This window comes from Bufo bufo, chromosome 3 (genome assembly GCF_905171765.1).
Source record: "Bufo bufo chromosome 3, aBufBuf1.1, whole genome shotgun sequence".
Lineage (NCBI taxonomy): Eukaryota > Metazoa > Chordata > Amphibia > Anura > Bufonidae > Bufo > Bufo bufo.
In genome coordinates this window covers 662,374,303-662,392,963 of record NC_053391.1, presented here as the reverse complement: position 1 = coordinate 662,392,963, position 18,661 = coordinate 662,374,303, and the positions used below count along the sequence as shown (strand labels likewise).

At 45.5% G+C, this 18,661-nt stretch overlaps 1 long non-coding RNA gene across 1 annotated transcript; it reads left to right on the top strand.

Moving 5' to 3' along the window:
• Positions 1 to 1,529: 1,529 nt before the first annotated feature.
• Positions 1,530 to 3,587, top strand: LOC120996425. Its single transcript, XR_005777775.1, has 2 exons — positions 1,530 to 2,080; positions 2,180 to 3,587. It is a non-coding gene; the product is annotated as an uncharacterized LOC120996425 (long non-coding RNA).
• The last annotated feature ends 15,074 nt before the right edge of the window (positions 3,588 to 18,661 follow it).

Below are 18,661 nucleotides of genomic sequence, written 5' to 3'. Positions count from 1 at the left end.
CTCCGGGAGCGTCAGGGATGGTACGGCGGTACAAGGGGACAGAGGACCCGCCCACCGAGGACCGGGAGCCGCGCTAACATGCCGGATGGTCCAAAAGGGTAAGAATTAATTGAGTAGGGTAGCGAACTCTCCCTGGGAAGGAAAGAGAAAAGGGCAGATGTGGGAAAGCGTCCCTGGAAGCAGCTAGCGCGGTGATAAGCGCAGGGGACAAGGGTAGCCGCCCCAATCAGAGGCAGGCGCAAAAAACAACAAATAGGGGCGCTGCAGGCAAGCAGGGTTAGTCACCCTGGGTTACACAGCGCACAATAAACACCAAACATCAATGACATAAGCAAAGAAGAAGATGTACTTAACTTGGTGGCAGCAGCAAAGAAAGAGGAAGTCACAGAGGAAGAGCGGCCTATTATAGGGGCCAGTGGGGAGGGACCTTGGTTGCTATGGTTCCTTATATGTAAATTTTATCTCTTTGCTGCTATTGGTGGTTCAGTAAAGAAGGAGAAAGCAATACGAAGCCTCCGTGTCTTGCTGTAAAACTCAGGATCAGTACAGGATAAGTAATGTAATGTATGTACACAGTGACTGCACCAGCAGAATAGTGAGCACAGCTCTGGAGTATAATACAGAATGTAACTCAGGATCAGTACAGGATAAGTAGTAATGTATGTAAACAGTGACTCCACCAGTAGAATAGTGAGTGCAGCTCTGGGGTATAATACAGGATGTAACTCAGGATCAGTACAGGATACGTAATGTAATGTATGTACACAGTGACACCACCAGCAGAATAGTGAGTGCAGCTCTGGAGTATAATACAGAATGTAGCTCAGGATCAGTACATGATAAGTAATGTAATGTATGTACACAGTGACACCACCAGCAGAATAGTGAGTGCAGCTCTGGAGTATAATACAGGATGTAACTCAGGATCAGTACATGATAAGTAATGTAATGTATGTAAACAGTGACTGCATCAGCAGAATAGTGAGTGCAGCTCTGGAGTATAATACAGGATGTAACTCAGGATCAGTACATGATAAGTAATGTAATGTATTTTCACAGTGACTCCACCAGCAGAATAGTGAGTGCAGCTCTGGAGTATAATACAGGATGTAACTCAGGATCAGTACAGGATAAGTAATGCAATGTATGTACACAGTGACTCCACCAGCAGAATAGTGAGTGCAGCTCTGGAGTATAATACAGGATGTAACTTGGGATCAGTACAGGATAAGTAATGTATGTACACAGTGACTGCACCAGCAGAATAGTGAGTGCAGCTCTGGAGTATAATACAGGATGTAACTCAGGATCAGTACAGGATAAGTAATGTATGTACACAGTGACTCCACCAGCAGAAAAGTGAGTGCAGCTCTGGAGTATAATACAGATGTAACTCAGGATCAGTACAGGATAAGTAATGTAATGTACACAGTGACTGCACCAGCAGAATAGTGAGTGCAGCTCTGGAGTATAATACAGGATGTAACTCAGGATCAGTACAGGATAAGTAATGTAATGTATGTACAGTGAGTGCACCAGCAGAATAGTGAGTGCAGCTCTGGAGTATAATACAGGATGTATCTCAGGATCAGTACAGGATAAGTAATGTAATGTATTTACGAAGTTACCCAACTAAGATATGTTGACAGTTATACATGATGACATTTTACAACGTTTTAGTAAAAATGTCGGTTAATAAGACAACTAATCAACTTCAATGTTTTCCATGGTCAGAATTTTTGCCGCTCTCACCCAACAGGGGAAAGACTCTTATCATGTGACTGTCATGGTAAATGGTAACCCCTTAGACAGTGACCATACATGGCATCCTTTCAAAATTGCATGTTTAATGAGACTATTATATATATATATATATATATATAGTGGCGAGTGACAATCTACTGTATCCAACCACAGTGGGCCTGTGTCCTAGTGACCCACGGAGATGAACATATTGATCTGCCAATAGAAAGCATAGAGAAAGGACAGCACCACTTACTGACGTATGTTAGTCCATCATTTGGTGGCGGTGCTCGAGGTGTCAGGCCCTGGCCCAAGGGACCCCTCAATTACCGAAAAAGTTTGAAAAAACCGTAGCACTCCAATCTTCAATCCAATCGTATATTGAGTCGAAACGTTGCTTCTGTTCGGTGCTAATAAATATACGATTGGATTGAAGATTGGAGTGCTACGGTTTTTTCAAACTTTTTCCATATTGATTTGCCAGTCACACAATGCAATGGCCACATTGCTTTTTTTTCTCTTATCTCTTCTCTTTGCTTGAAGTGAAGCCCAAGGCGTGTAGCTAATAGGGTGCAGAGGCCACTGTGACACCTATTATAAATGGCACATTGTAGTGTGGGTGCCCTCTTACAGATTTTGCACAGGTTCCTAAGACGCTTTGAGTTACTCTTGTGCAAACCCCCATGTGTAACATATCCTAATGGCAGCCATATTGAGAACATACTTGCCAACTCTCCCAGGACGCCCGGGAAGCTATTACAATACATGAGAGACCTCCCGCAACCCCTGGAAGAGTTGTCAAATCTCCTGGGCACCGAGGGCTGCCCTCCATGTACTGTAACTGAATCTGGTGCTGGGATTCTGCCTTATTAGATGCAGTCCCAACTCCCAAAAGTGCAGTGAGGGGGTGGGGCCTGAAAAAGAGGGCGTGTCCGTGGCGAAAAATACGTGCCCCGCTTCACACACCGCAGCCTCCTATCTCCCTGATGTCAGCTTTCAGAAGTCGTCTAGTATGATTGAGAACCATGTGTCAGCACTACCAGGGCTCCTGGTTTTGGAAGCTTTTTATATATTTTTTTGGAATCATGTTTTTTCCAGAGCTGTAAAGGTCAGAAAAGAGGTGTATTTTTAAATGTAAATGTGCAATGGCCGCCTGTTGCTAGGCAACAGCCATGACGACAACAAAACTTTATTGTACAAGACAGATGTTCAATAATGAACAAAACCATTGACTGTGCATGTAGATATCAGCGTCCAGGACGCCCGCTTCACGGCCCAATTGCTTGTCGTGTAAGATCCTTGAAGCCACCTTGGACTTTAGGTGCTTTCTATGGAGACAGCATATCCTTGTGTACAATATACATTATTATATATATCAGCTGTACTGGGGCAATATCATTTTTGTAAGACTTCTTTAATTTGCAGCACTAAGGGGGTTAGTTCTAAGACCGAAGGTATTTCTAGTGTGTAAACACCTGTAGAAGCATGAATCCCATCATCCGTGATGACTACTGTCATTCGGACTTACATAACAGCGGTATATTGAGAGGAGTTAATGTCGGTATAGGCCTTGTTGGGAGTTTTTGGCCGTTGCCCATTACATTTCACTGATGTCATTGTTCAGGATGTTCCTGAATCGGCAGGCGGACTGCGCTCCGTAGCTGCAGAGTACTGACTGGGGTGTGGGGTTTTGACGACTTATGCTGCCGTGGTTGTTGCTGCCCATGGTAGGATTGGAACGGGACGAATACCCCTAAATTAAAATAAAAATATTTGGGACATGTTTATGGCAAATGGAGGACAAAGGTATGTAAAGTGACCTATGTGGATCCCTTGTAAAAAAATAATAAAAAAATAATGAACTATCACTTTAAATCAAGAGGGTGGTGGTTGGGGGTATAAACAGGTGACAACCAGTGCTCTGTGCACAATATATATACAGAGGAGTTGTCACTTTTTCCAAATATGACAGTGAAGGAGAACATGAACCTTGGTGGGTCAAGTTGCCACCTGGCCAGCTTTCAAAAATTTTCATTTAATGGAGATGTGTATGTTTTATTGCTGATTGTTTCCACATTATACCATTTGGGGGATTTGCTTTTTAAAAGCTACCTGTAGCAGTTTCACCTAAAATTAGGAAATATTTGAAAAGGTGAACCCCAAGAGTCAGATAGACCTTCCAGCATGGGCGACCCGCAGTGGAGAACATACTTACCTGGTTCCCTGCTGCTGGGTTTGGTGTCTAACGCTCCCGAGCTGGCTCTTCCTCTCCCTGTCGCGCTGAAATCAACATCTGAACACGTGACCACTGCAGCCAATCACAGGCTACAGCAGTGACCTGCTCCCCTTGCGTCACATGACCAGTTGGCGATTGTGATTGGCTTTAGCCGCCATGTTCCCCCTTACCCCCGTTGACATATGTTGATTTCAGGGAGCTTAGGAGAGGAAGAGCCGGCCCAGGAGCTTCAGACACCACACCCAGTGGCGGGGAACAGGTAAGTATGATCTCCACCGAGGGTTGGGACAGACCTCCACTCTGGGAGGTCTGTCTGACTCTTGGATAACCCTTTTAAGGGGTATATTATTTTTATTTATTATTTGCCCTAATGTATCCTAGTGACAGGAATAATAAAGTACTGCAAAAATTCACCCATCTCGAGTGTTAGCTACGAAGACTTTTTATAGATCCTGCAAGCATGAAGAGCTGCTTACGTGGGTTGGGGGGGGTGGGCAGATTTGTTGCGGTCATCCTCTCAAGCCAAACGTATTGCTGAAATGTATGCTAGATATATGCAATTGTTCTACTGCAACGTGTTGATGCGATTTCTCCTTTTTGTGTTATGCAATCATTTCCTGCTGCCCGCGGTGGTGGGCCGATCTCTGTGCTGTGGTGAGCCGTGTTTGCATCTGTATAAACCTTATCGGCGGTTTGGAGCTTCCACTTACTATTGTGCACATTCTCTTCCCCTTGTCTTCCCCAAACCTCTTTGGAATATATTTTTATAATAAAAGCTTTTTTTTGTAATAAAATAAAATAATACTTATTTAAACAAATATTCATGTTCACAGTGTGTTTTCTGTGTCTAACCAACCACATAATGCTTGAAGGAATGAATGGAGCAGCTCTCTCTGCCTCTCTCCCAGCAGGAAGTCCTGGCAATATCTCAATTACCAATTTACTGATGTCTCTTGTCAACAAATCCTCGACTATCAATGCACCTGCAACCTAGGAGATGTGTTAATGGTGACCTCCCATATTTGACAAATCTTAGTATTCACTATTTTCTTGCGCCACTGAGATCCTGGGAAGAGAAGTTGTGTTTTTCATTAGGGCCGAAGCATCAATTTATTTAAAAAAATTATATCTATTTTTTGTTTGGTTGTTTAACCACTGAGGGACTGGGGTTGGGCAAGGAAGTGTGGTCTCACAATATTTTTGTCCTACTGCAGGCAGAGCAGAGGAGGAGGCTGCTGCTGCACCCGGTTGTCTCACAGCCAGGCACAGGACAGTGAGGAGAAGGAGGGAGGACATCACCAAGCTTATAAGACACACTGATTTCTTGTTATATTTCTCTTTTTCAGTTGTAATATGAGATATTATAGGATCAAAGGAAAGGAGGAGATCAAAGAAGTACTGGGATATCTTTATGCCTTCATCCACCTGGCCCTTACGGGTTGCACTTTCACCTAAGTTGAAGTCCACTGCCTGTTGTCAGGCAAGATCCGTCCCTGGTAATAGAGACACAGAAGACGGCTGAGAGGAAGTGGGGGGGGGGGGGGGGGGGGGTCAGAGCTAGCTGAGGTCCTCAGCCTGATAAAGAAACTGCTTCTACACTGCTTCTGAAGATTATAGGAGCGTCATGTGTGTCTGTAGGTGTGATTTCACCCTACTTATCTGTTCTGTGATCTCCAGAGCTGAAAAAACAAGGACAGAGGAAGGGAAAAGACGTCACAGCAGTACAGTGATGACAGATTCCACAGAAGGGAGACACCCCCTGGTTGTGAGAGAAGTGCATCTAGCTGTGCAGCTGAAACCGGAATATGGCTGAAAAAGACATTAGGGAAGTCCAAAAAAAAGACCTGTCCCTTCATAGTTATAATTGTACAAAGAAGCACAGCCATTATGCAAGCTTTTTTAAAAAGTTTTGTCTCCCTTTAATTGCCAAGTGACAGCCAATATGGCTGCACTTCTTGCAGTCCTGTTCCTGTAAAGGGGTTGTCCAAGACTAAAACTATTTTTAGGATAGGCAATCATAATTTGATCTTTGTCTGATTGTAAAAATCAGCTTAATAAAGGGACATGGTGCTTCAGTTAGCGCTGTATCCCCTTCACAGCCCCATTGTGCCTGGTGCGGCAGGTCACAGCATTCAGTCCCATTCCTGTGAACAGGACTAAACTTCAGTACCAGACACAGCCCCTACCAAACGTATAGTGCTGTCCTTGGGTATACAATGACAGGGACGCAGCCCTTCAGATGATCAGCGGAGGCAGCTTTAATTGGACTCCCACAATTGACTTATCAGTGGCCTAAGAGTAGCCCATCAGTATAACGATCCTGGAATACCCCTTCACCTTAGGGTGAAAATCCGTTTTTAAGGGACTATAATTGTACATGTGTGGAGATGCCCGAGATTTACTAGGTATGAATGAGGCTTGGCAGACCTGAATGTCTGTGGTGTCAGGCAAGGCATGGGGATTAGGACATCTGTCAGCGTGAAAGCTAAGAGGAAGTGTACACTACAACACAAGTGAGGTATAGAGTTTCCGAGTGGCGGCCAGCTGGCACCACAGCACCTGGGATGCCATTTGAATTGCCTTCAGGTAAAAAAAACGATCAGTGAAGAGAACAAGCTGAGGGGCTACAGGAGCAAGTGATATAAGATCAATTTATGGTTCTTCTCACAGGCAGATAAAAAAATAGGAGGTCCTAAAGCCCAATCAGAAGACCAACCCACGTTAGAAGGAAAGTCGTCTGACCCACCAAAGGTACCTCTGACACAACAATGGGTCCCATTTCCAGCAGAAGACCTCCCCATTTGGAGGTGACTTTAGAGACAATCACTTGTCACTAGGGGCTAAATCACAGCTAGTCTACAAGATCTTATTCATGACATGTCCTGTGTGTGCAATGATTAGAATGCAATTAAAAGTGGATGCTGCATGTCCTGTACGGATGTATTTGACCTCAGAACAATGCAAATTTGGGCAGCGCTAATGTTTTGTTGGCAGAGGATTACCAGGATTAAAGTAGGCACCGACAGGTAACATTATAACTAATCACAAAAGGTCCATTCATCAGAAGGGATTAATGAGACCAAAGTAAACCCTGTCCGGAAGAAAAGTTTCACAATGAAATCACAAACCACTCTTACTTTTTAAAGTGACCCCGTGATAAAAAAGAAAAACCTGGCTGGATATACAAAATAATTTATTATACTGTTAATTTCCCGTCTTACGTGTGTAAGGTGATGTGATAAGAGATAGAAAAACTGGTTTGAGTTTTCCAAAGCCTCCTCCTCCCAAAGCTTTTCTGCTCTATATCCCTTGGTGTCCTTCACAGTCATAAAGATAAGATTCTGCCTGCCTGTAGCAAACACTAGGGGGAGCTCACTGCATATAGATCTATACAGTTAACATTAAACTCAGGTTCAGCCATGTTACCAGAAAATAATTAGCACGGAATGCTGCACTATCTTCTGGCAGATATGACAAAGCCTCAGATGGACGCTCTGAACGGAGCCTCCAACCCAGATGCAAACATCGCCTTAGATGGACATATCTTCTTTGGCCTGTTGGGCTTCATCAGCACAGAGCAGTGTTCTGGTTAAAGGGGTTTTCCAGGACTTTTATACTGATGGCCTATCATTAGTATTGGTCATCAATATCTGATCGTCGGGAGTCAAAAGCCCAGCACTCCCGCTGATCAGCTGTCTTTCAGTAGCTTTGTTTGCAGTGGAAGGAGCTGTGTTGCTACTGAAAAAGAGCTGATTGGTGGGGGTAACAGAGATGGACCCCAACCGATCAGATATTGAAGACCTATCCTAAGGATAGAACATAAAAAAAAAAATCTGGTAAAATACCTAACATGCCCAAACAATCCAACATGCCCAATCTTTCTTCTGCCTCATATCTGGTCACTAAAGTCACTAGGCCCATTGGATCTTTAGTAGAATCTGCCAAGCTTGGCAGGTTCAGCTGTCATTTATGTATTGTGTATGGCCAGTTTATGACCTGGTGTCTGTGCCTAGGGTACGTTCACATCGTCAGCAGGCTGTTCCAGTAGAGATCATCAGCCTGCTGGATTTGGCCGAATATATGGCATTGCCAGATTCTACAGATCACTGACGGATCCCTACTGACTAGTGTTGAGCAAAGAGAAGCATTTGAAGCGGAATTCGGTCCCCAGTTTAGGACAATTCTAAACTAATCCAAATTTCTTTGCGCTTCATGGTAGTGAATCAGGTTTTCCTAAAATGGTGGCTGCACGTGTTACAAAGCAAAACTAAGTGTAGAGGAGACAAGACCGGGAATGCAAGATCATTAATAATGCCGTGCAGCCAGCCAAGCCGCAGATAGCCTTCCCCTGTGATGTCATAGCCCCATAAAACCCTCATCCCAAGTGGTCTTTGCCATTGTTCTGTGAGCTGAGCATAGGGAGAGACGTGGCAAGTGCTCATGCGCTAGGGACAGTGTTGCTGAAAATGATTAATAGAATATTGGAGAGGGAGACAGTAGGGAGACTGCAGGGAGAGTGCAGGGAGATCATAGGGAGAGTGCAGGGAGATCATAGGGAGAGTGCAGGGAGATCATAGGGAGAGTGCAGGGAGATCATAGGGAGACTGCAGGGAGATCATAGGGAGACTGCAGGGAGACTGTAGGGGGAGTACAGGGAGATCATAGGGAGAGTGCAGGGAGATCATAGGGAGAGTGCAGGGAGATCATAGGGAGAGTGCAGGGAGATCATAGGGAGAGTGCAGGGAGATCATAGGGAGAGTGCAGGGAGATCATAGGGAGACTGCAGGGAGATCATAGGGAGAGTGCAGGGAGATCATAGGCAGAGTGCAGGGAGATCATAGGGAGAGTGCAGGGAGACTTATTCTGCATCAGTTTTATTTATTTATTCCTAGATTTACTTATTTCTACATCAGCCATACATTTAATTCAATACCAATAAGATGGAAGCCTTTATTACTCTGGTGCCAGCGTGCCAACCAATTCCATCCAGTCTGCACCCCTAAGGCTAGTTTCACACTAGCGGCAGGGGAGTCCAGCAGGCTGTTCCGGTGGGTAAACAGCCTGTCGGATCCGTCCTGCCGCTAGTTCACGTGTGCCCCCGGACTGCCGCTCTGTCCCCATTGACTATAATGGGGTCGGGGGCGGAGTTCCGGCGGAAGCACGGCAGCGCATGGCGAGAGGCAGCCGGACTAAAAGTACGACATGCAGTACTTTTAGTCCGGCTGCCTCTCGCCGTGCTGCCGTCGAAACTCCGCCCCCGCCCCCATTATAGTCAATGGGGACAGAGCGGCAGTCCGGGGGCACACGTGAACTAGCGGCAGGTCGGATCCGACAGGCTGTTCACCCCCCGAAACAGCCTGCCGGAGTCCCCTGCCGCTGGTGTGAAAGTACGCTTAGGCTGACTTTACTTCTTCCAAATCATCCCTTAAAGTCTCCATGTCCTAGAAAAGTCACCAAGATGCAGAGAGAGGAGAAGCTGGAAGTTCCTGATGACATATTCTCATCGATATTAATCGATGTGGAAAAGGAGGAAAAGCAGACGGCAGAAGAAGGGCTCCCACCTGTAGGGCAGGAGAGCGCCGGTGTTGGAGAAGTGGGTATGTCAGAGCTGATTAATATTCTGTGTTTACTGTCAAATAACCTGCAGGAGATTGCAGGGAAGAACAGCAATAATATGCATCTTGTGCCCCCACCTAACCAGCCGAACCCCATACCAGCAACAGCCCCTGTTTAAAGGTGCATTAAAGGTATCGCACGGCCATTGACAATGAAGGACTATACAGCATGGACTTCATTATTAAATGAAAGGCAGCTGCGGGCTAATTTGCCACGCAGTTCTTCACCGCAGCATGTCCGCTCCATGTGGCCTGGGTATACCTGATTTATGGCGATTTTTGGGAAATTAATTTGGAACAAATCAAATTTCTTGATGAAATCTGGCGAAATTGCCAAATCTTTCTTCAAAACTTTGTTCATCTCTACTACTGACTATAATGGGGTCCGGCGGTGATACTGCAACTTTCCATCATGAATGCATGGTTTGGGCCAGACAAAAACGATTGCATGCCACGCTTTTTGTCTGGCTGACAGCTGGCATTTGTGCCGGATCGGGCATGCCGCTCATGTAAATGTAGCCTTAGTCTCCGGTTCATATTCTGGTTGTTTTTGTTTTTTTATCCCATCAGAGCAGGGTCCTGGTGAGTTATATAATATTACTTAAACTAGGAAGGAATGCTAAAGGATCCAGTTATGGACCAAGGCTGAAAATACCGTCACCTACACCCAGGGGCGGATTGGCCATAGACCTTACAGGGAAATTTCCTGGTGGACCTCCTCATGGCCATCCAGTGGAAGTTTTTGGGGATGTATTTTGTGCTGCTGGCAGCATTTTGTGATGGACTGTGGTATTTGTCTCTCTTGGGGTGGTATAATGTGCCACAATATGGTATTTCTGGCCCTGTCTTCCATTTATTTGGACCTGACTACAAAACGGGCCCACTTTTAATATTTTTTCCATGGGCACTTTAAGTTCCCAGTCCGCCGCTGCTTATGTTGTGGATAATTACATTCCGGTCCTTATGAAAGACAATTAAACGTCCGCTGCCAACCTGAGACTACCCTCAATGAGTTCACCATAAAATCCCTGGCTTGCCTTTGAAGTGAACTCACCAATGCTAGTTATGAAGACAATGAGCCTGACCTCAGACGGCTCCTGCCCCCTATCACAAAAATGTCATTAGCATATATCGGGTGACAGGGCATAGAGGTCCTGCAGAGCGGGCATGCTGCCCTCCGCCTGACACTAAATATCACAGCACGGGCTCTAAAACAGTTGTCTGAGACATCTGTTATCTGCATATCCTCGATTAGAGGGACCTGGCTCATTACATGTCATTATAACCCACATACCTACCTACCTTGGACTCCTGGCACCCCTTTTGCTAACACATTCTTGAAATTTCCCACTGCCTTCCTCCTCTGCCTCAGTGATGGAGTTAGCAAATATGTCCTGGTAAACGTACACACTCTGGTAATCATGTGCAGCACTATTGGAAGGGGCTTTTCATAGAGTCACTGTGTACATACATTACTTATCCTGTACTGATCCTGAGTTATATCCTGTATTATACTCCAGAGCTGCACTCACTATTCTGCTGGTGCAGTCACCGTGTACATACATTACATTACTTATCCTGTACTGATCCTGAGTTACATACTGTATTATACTCCAGAGCTGCACTCACTATTCTGCTGGTGGAGTCACTGCGTACATACATTACATTACTTATCCTGTACTGATCCTGAGTTACATACTGTATTATACTCCAGAGCTGCACTCACTATTCTGCTGGTGCAGTCACTGTGTACATACATTACATTACTTATCCTGTACTGATCCTGAGATACATCCTGCATTATACTCCAGAGCTGCACTCACTATTCTACTGGTGGTGTCACTGTGTACATACATTACATTACTTATCCTGTACTGATCCGGAGTTACATCCTGTATTATACTCCACAGCTGCACTCACTATTCTGCTGGTGGTGTCACTGTGTACATACATTACATTACTTATCCTGTACTGATCCTGAGTTACATCCTGTATTATACTCCAGAGCTGCACTCACTATTCTGCTGGTGGTGTCACTGTGTACATACATTACATTACTTATCCTGTACTGATCCTGAGTTATATCCTGTATTATACTCCAGAGCTGCACTCACTATTCTGCTGGTGCAGTCACTGTGTACATACATTACATTACTTATCATGTACTGATCCTGAGTTACCTCCTGTATTATACTCCAGAGCTGCACTCACTATTCTGCTGGTGGAGTCACTGTGTACATACATTACATTACTTATCCTGTACTGATCCTGTGTTACCTCCTGTATTATACTCCAGAGCTTAACTCACCATTCTGGTTATCAGCTGGAATAAAGATCAGTATTTGTGAAATGTCTAATAGGGTTTGCCCAGGAATTGCATGGTTGCTTTCTTCCAGAAACAGTGCCACATCTATCCCCAGGTTGAATCTGGTACTGCAGCTCCGTTGACTTGAATATGGCTGAGCTACAATAGCAAACACACAAGCTGTGCACAGATGAGGCACCAGTTCTGAAAGGTAACAGGCATATTTTTCTAATCTATAACCCCTTTTTTTAATTCCTCCTTATCAGATACTTATTTTTAAAAGCCCCCCAGCAGTAGACAGTCGCAATGTACTTACCTGTATCATACTCCATACCTAACCCCCGCTGGCAGGACTCACAAACACTTAGATGCGATGTCCATATAATACTTTATTGACGTCACCGACACCCGTGTATATACATATCACACGCTGCAGACGATATCCATGCAGTTATTTGGCAAACAGCTATGAAGTCTTAGCCACCATGTTGACTGTACGCTTTAGGCTACTTTCACACTAGCGTTCGGAGCGGATCCGTCTGCTGTTTCATCAGACGGATCCGCTCCGATAATGCAGACGTTCGCATCCGTTCAGAACGGATGCGTCTGCATTAAAACTTAGAAAATTTTCTAAGTCTGAAAGTAGCCTGAGCGGATCCGTTCAGACTTTACATTGAAAGTCAATGGGGAACGGATCCGCTTGAAGATTGAGCCATATAGTGTCATCTTCAAGCGGATCCGTCCCCATTGACTTCCATTGTAAGTGTGGACGGATCCGCTCGCCTCCGCACGGCCAGGCGGACACCCGAACGCTGCAAGCAGCGTTCAGGTGTCCGCTCACTGAGCGGAGCGGAGGCTGAGCGCTGGCAGGCGGATGCATTCTCAGTGGATCCGCCTCGATAGAGAATGCATCAGGGCCGGGCGGCTGCGTTCGGGGCCGCTCGTGAGCCCCTTCAAACGGAGCTCACGAGCGGACACCCGAACGCTAGTGTGAAAGTAGCCTTAGTTTGCACCACACATTAGGGCGTGTCAAATTTTTTGACTTGTTTTTAAAAAAAATGAGGGTGGTCAAAAAGTGGTGTTTTGGTTAGCAATTCACAATAATATTTACAAGAAATGTAAATATATATTTACCATAAAGATACTCTATAAAGTAAATAAATAAAAAAAAAAGCATTTATTAGCAAATCTGAAACGATTACTGGAATTAATCGATTAACTCGACACTAAAAAATCCTCGATGCAAATTTTTTGCATCGATGATTCGTTTGTTGTGCCATGTGACCATGGAGTGTGAGTGAAGAGCTTGCTATTACCCACGTTCTGCGGTCACCCGCCTGCCCGCACAGCGCTGCTCTGGATCCTGATGTACACACCTCGTCAGGACACATAAGCACGTATTATGACCTGATGCCGTGTGACGTCAGGCCCCGGTGCAGCGCGTGAAGAAGAGGATGGAAGATCTCTGTAGTGTCGGCAGCGCCCCCTACAGGAAAGGTAAGTATTTTAGTTCACTGGCGCTGCGGCTGGGCACTGATGGCTAGGCGGGGGAGTGGGGGAGCTGATGGCAGTGGGGGAGGAGCTGGTGGCATTGGGGAGGAGCTGGTGGCATTGGGGGAGGAGCTGGTGGCATTGGGGGGAGCTGGTGGCAGTGGTGGCACTGGGGGGAGCTGGTGGCATTGGGGGGGAGCTGGTGGCAGTGGTGGCACTGGGGGGAGCTGGTGGCATTGGAGGGGGAACTGGTAGCATTGGAGGGGGAACTAATTGCATTGGAGGGGGAACTGGGGGGGAACAACTGATGGCACTGGGGGAGGAACTAATGGCACTGGAGGGGGAACTGATGGTACAAGGGAGGGGGAACAGATGGCACAAGGGAGGGGGAGCTGATGGCACTGGGGGGGGGGGGGCTGATGAGTTTTTATAGAAAACGGTTAATTAGTTTTTTCTTATTAGAGTACCTGATTAATCGATAGCTGCAGCCCTAGCAAATCTGTAGAGCTATTCTACCAATGACCTGCAGGGGTCACTGTTGCTTCTGACACGTTTGGCAAAGCTAACTTCTATAGACAGCAGCGACATCTGGTGGCTAAATTGAGGTACTGCACCATTATACAAGGTAATAACACATTTAATATGAACAATCCTTTATATAATATCAGCAGTGTATACTATCATATATCAGTACTACACATATACGGCCGAGTTCACACTTCAGTTATTTGGTGAGCCAAAACCAGGTGCGGGTCAAAAACACAGAACAGATGCAGATCTTTCCATTATACCTCATCTCTGCGGAGGCTTCACTACTGGTTTTGGCTCGCAATAACTGATGGAAATAACCGACCAAATAACTGAAGTGGGAACCTGGCCTAATTGTAAATATTTTTTTTATGTATGATTATGATGCCATTATATCATATAGCGTCAGTACATTATCATGTGAGAGGTAAAGCAGCTTTCCAATGTTAAAAGCAATGAAGCAAACACTAACGTCAGGTCATATGCTCCTCCTAAAGCAGGTTATTCCCTCAAGGGCCAGTCATTCTACACAGACCGGCATTAACTTTCCTTACAAGCTGTTGAAATGGAGCCGCAAGCCTTGAGGAACATTCTGATCCCTTAAAGAGGTGGAAGTCCCTCGCTGGACGCATCGACATTCCCCCATGACCAGGCGTTTCTTCAGGACGGCCATGTAGGGCTGAAGAATCCCGGCACGGCTTCCAGTCTCGCTGAGCTTCCCACATAGCACGGCCAGGCTGGCTGATGACCTTCGCGGAATTCAGAACTTCCTGGGTGACAGGTGGAAGGCCAAGAAATACAGAAACCACAGGAGGAGCGGGCTGTGGCTCCTCGCTCCTAGAGAATGGTCTTGGGCGACTTGCTGCACAAAGCACATAGACACAAAGAAGGGTCGGATGATTACACGGCTGTAAAAACTCGACTGTATCTACAAGACTAGGGGTATGTTCACACCTGGTGGATACGCTGTGGATTTTGCATCTGCAGAATTTTACAGGAGCGGCAAATCTCATCCGAATTGACATGCGGTGAGGATTTTAGGTCCACAGAGGGTTAAAGGGGTTGTGCAAGAATTGGGGACGGATTTGGCAGGGCCTGATCTGTAAAGGGAAGATGACTTTCCTGCTCCTACTTCCACCCAGGCCTGCAAGACTCCCTCGCTGTAAACATACAGTTCAATCACTGGCCGCGGCGGCGGCGATCGACTCCCCGAAAACCCCCCATTCTTGCACGACCCCTTTAAATCCACCACAAAATTTAGGATAAATCCACAGATTTGTGTCCCAGTTTCGTCACCGTGCCAGAAGATTTCTGAACATACCCTTAGGGCTCATGCTCACGAACATAGTTTGTTTCCGTGTCCGTGTCCGTTTTTTATATTTTTTTTGCTGATAGGATGCGGACCCATTCATTTCAATGGGTCCGCAAAAAATGTGGACAGCACACCTGTTCCGTAGCCCAGCAAAAAAGATAGAACATGTCCTATTCTTGTCCGTTTTGCGGACAAGGCTAGGCATTGTTACAACGGATTCACAAAAAAAACTAATGCAACACGGACGTCGGACGTATTTTTTGCAGATCCGCGTTTTGTGGACTGCAAAATACATACAGTCGTGTGCATGAGCCCTAAACAGGAACATGATGAAATACATATAGGGCGGTATACATAAACAGACAGACATAATGCAGCGAACACAGAAGTAACATACTTGCCAACAGTCCCAAGTTTGCTGGGACCATGCCTATATTCTAATGGCAAATATTTGTCCTGATCACTGTCCTAAAAAACAGGGGTGATTTTTATTTTTATTGGTCGTTACTTATTGGATTAACCTAACATGCAAGGCTGGTCAGTGTCAGGATGTCATATTTGGTGGGGCCCAAAGCCTAAGGCCTCTTTCACACGGGCGTCGCATGTGAAGCCCAGATAGGATGCGGGTGCGTCGCGGGAAAATCGTGCGATTTTTCCTGCGAGTGGGGTGAGTTTTGTATGCGATTGCGTTGCGCTATTCTATACTAGTGAGACCTCATTGGGAGTATTGTGCTCAGTACTGGAGACCATATCTCCAGAAGGATATAGATACTTTGGAGAGAGTTCAGAGAAGAGCTACTAAACTAGTACATGGATTGCAGGATAAAACTTACCAGGAAAGGTTAAAGGACCTTAACATGTATAGCTTGGAAGAAAGACGAGACAGAGGGGATATGATAGAAACTGCTAAATACATAAAGGGAATCAACAAGGTAAAAGAGGAGAGAATATTTATAAGAAGAAAAACTGCTACAAGAGGATATAGTTTTAAATTAGAGGGGCAAAGGTTTAAAAGTAATATCAGGAAGTATTACTTTACTGAGAGAGTAGTGGATGCATGGAATAGCCTTCCTGCAGAAGTAGTAGCTGCAAATACAGTGAAGGGGTTTAAGCATGCATGGGATAGGCATAAGGCCATCCTTCATATAAGATAGGGCCGGGGGCTATCCATAGTATTCAGTATATTGGGCAGACTAGATGGGCCAAATGGTTCTTATCTGCCGACACATTCTGTGTTTATTCAGTTTTTTCCGTGCGAGTGCAATGCATTTTGGTGGTACCCAGACCCAAACCTGGACTTCTTCACAGAAGTTCAGGTTTGGGTTAGGTATTCTGTAGATTTTATTATTTCCCCTTATAACATGGTTAAAAGGGAAAATAATAGCATTCTTAATACAGAATGCTAAGTAAATTAGAGATGGAGGGGTTAAAAAAAATAATAATTAAACTCACCTCATCCACTTGTTCGCGCTGCCCGGCTTGTCTTCTTTCTTCTTCTTTGAGGACCTGGGAGAAAAGGACCTTTGGTGACATCACTGCGCTCATCACAAGGTCCATCACCAAGGTGATGGACCATGTGATGAGCGCAGTGACATCACTAAAGGTCCTTTTCCTCCCAGGTCCTCAAAGAGGAAGAAAGACGACGAGCCGGGCAGCGCGAACAAGTGGATGAGGCGAGTTTAATATATTTTTTTTCAACCCCTCCATCCCTAATTTACTTAGCATTTTGTATTAAGAATGCTATTATTTTCCCTTTTAACCATGTTATAAGGGGAAATAATAAAGATCGGGTCCCCATCCTGATCGTCACCTAGCAACCATGCGTGAAAATCGCACCGCATCCGCACTTGCTTGCGATTTTCACGCAGCCCCATTCACTTCTATGGGGTCTGCGTTGCGTGAAAAACGCACAAAATAGAGCTTGCTGCGATTTTCACACAACGCACAAGTGATGCGTGAAAATCACCGCTCATGTGCACAGCCCCATTGAAGTGAATGGGTCCAGATTCAGTGCGGGTGCAATGCGTTCAACTCACGCATTGCACCCGCGCGGAAAAACTCACTCGTGTGAAAAGGGGCCTAAGAGTAGTCTGGCCTGCATAAGGCAAGTCAAGGTAAGTATTTAAAGGGGGCTAAGCTCTGTTCACTTGAATGGAGCTTAGCCCTGCAGCTGATCGGCGGGGGTCACGGGTGTCGGACCCCCGCCGATCAGAAGCTGATGATCTATCCAGTTAAAACAAAGTGCAGAACCCCTTTAAGGGGCCTGGTCTGGGATCTGCAATTTACTTAGAGGTAGAATGTATTCGCGCAGCTATAGAGGCTGGAGATGGCTAGAAGCAAACGGAGCTGTCATCAGGAAATGTTGTCAAGGTGGTGTGGGCAGAATGGAGAAGAAAAGAAAAAGAGAACGTCTGCAATCAGAGGAGACTTCACTTGTAGTTTATAGATGAATATCCAGGAAATAGTACATTCCAGTAAATCCAGGCATCATGGCAATCCACTCCCCAACAAAACCTGCCCCATAAAAAAACACCCTAAAAATGCCATCTCAAAGCAAAAGTGCTCCTAGAAAAAAAACTTTAAATGTTGGCAACTATGTATTAAATAGAGCGACATAAGTGTGTACAGAGAAACAGTTGTTAAGCAGTGCATACAGGAATAGACAGATTCAAGGTAGTGTATTCCGTAATAGACAAGACGCAAGGCGGTGTATACAGAAATAGACAGACGCAAAGCAGTGAATTCCGGAATAGACAGACGCAAGGCGGTGTATACAGGAAAAGACAGGCGCAAGGCGGTGTATACAGGAAAAGACAGGCGCAAGGAGCGCATACAAGAATAGACAGACGTAAGGCGGTGTATACAGGAAAAGACAGGCGCAAGGAGCGCATACAAGAATAGACAGACGTAAGGCGGTGTATACAGAAAAAGACAGGCGCAAGGCGGTGTAGTCAAGAATAGACAGATGCAAGGAGCGCATACAAGAATAGACAGACGTAAGACAGTGTATACAGGAATAGATGGAAGGCAGTGTATACAGGAATAGATGGAAGGCAGTGTATACAGGAATAGATGGAAGGCAGTGTATACAGGAATAGACGGAAGGCAGTGTATACAGGAATAGACGGAAGGCAGTGTATACAGGAATAGATGGAAGGCAGTGTATACAGGAATAGACGGAAGGCAGTGTATACAGGAATAGACGGAAGGCAGTGTATACAGGAATAGATGGAAGGCAGTGTATACAGGAATAGACGGAAGGCAGTGTATACAGGAATAGACGGAAGGCAGTGTTTTGGCATCTGTATTGTGGCTGCGAGACCTGCCCGACAGCAGCATAGATTCCTATACCGCAGCTGTTCTCCTCATTACTCCCATGGTTGGGCACACACTAAAATGCTATTGCGTTACTGGTTGACAGTAGGAGGATT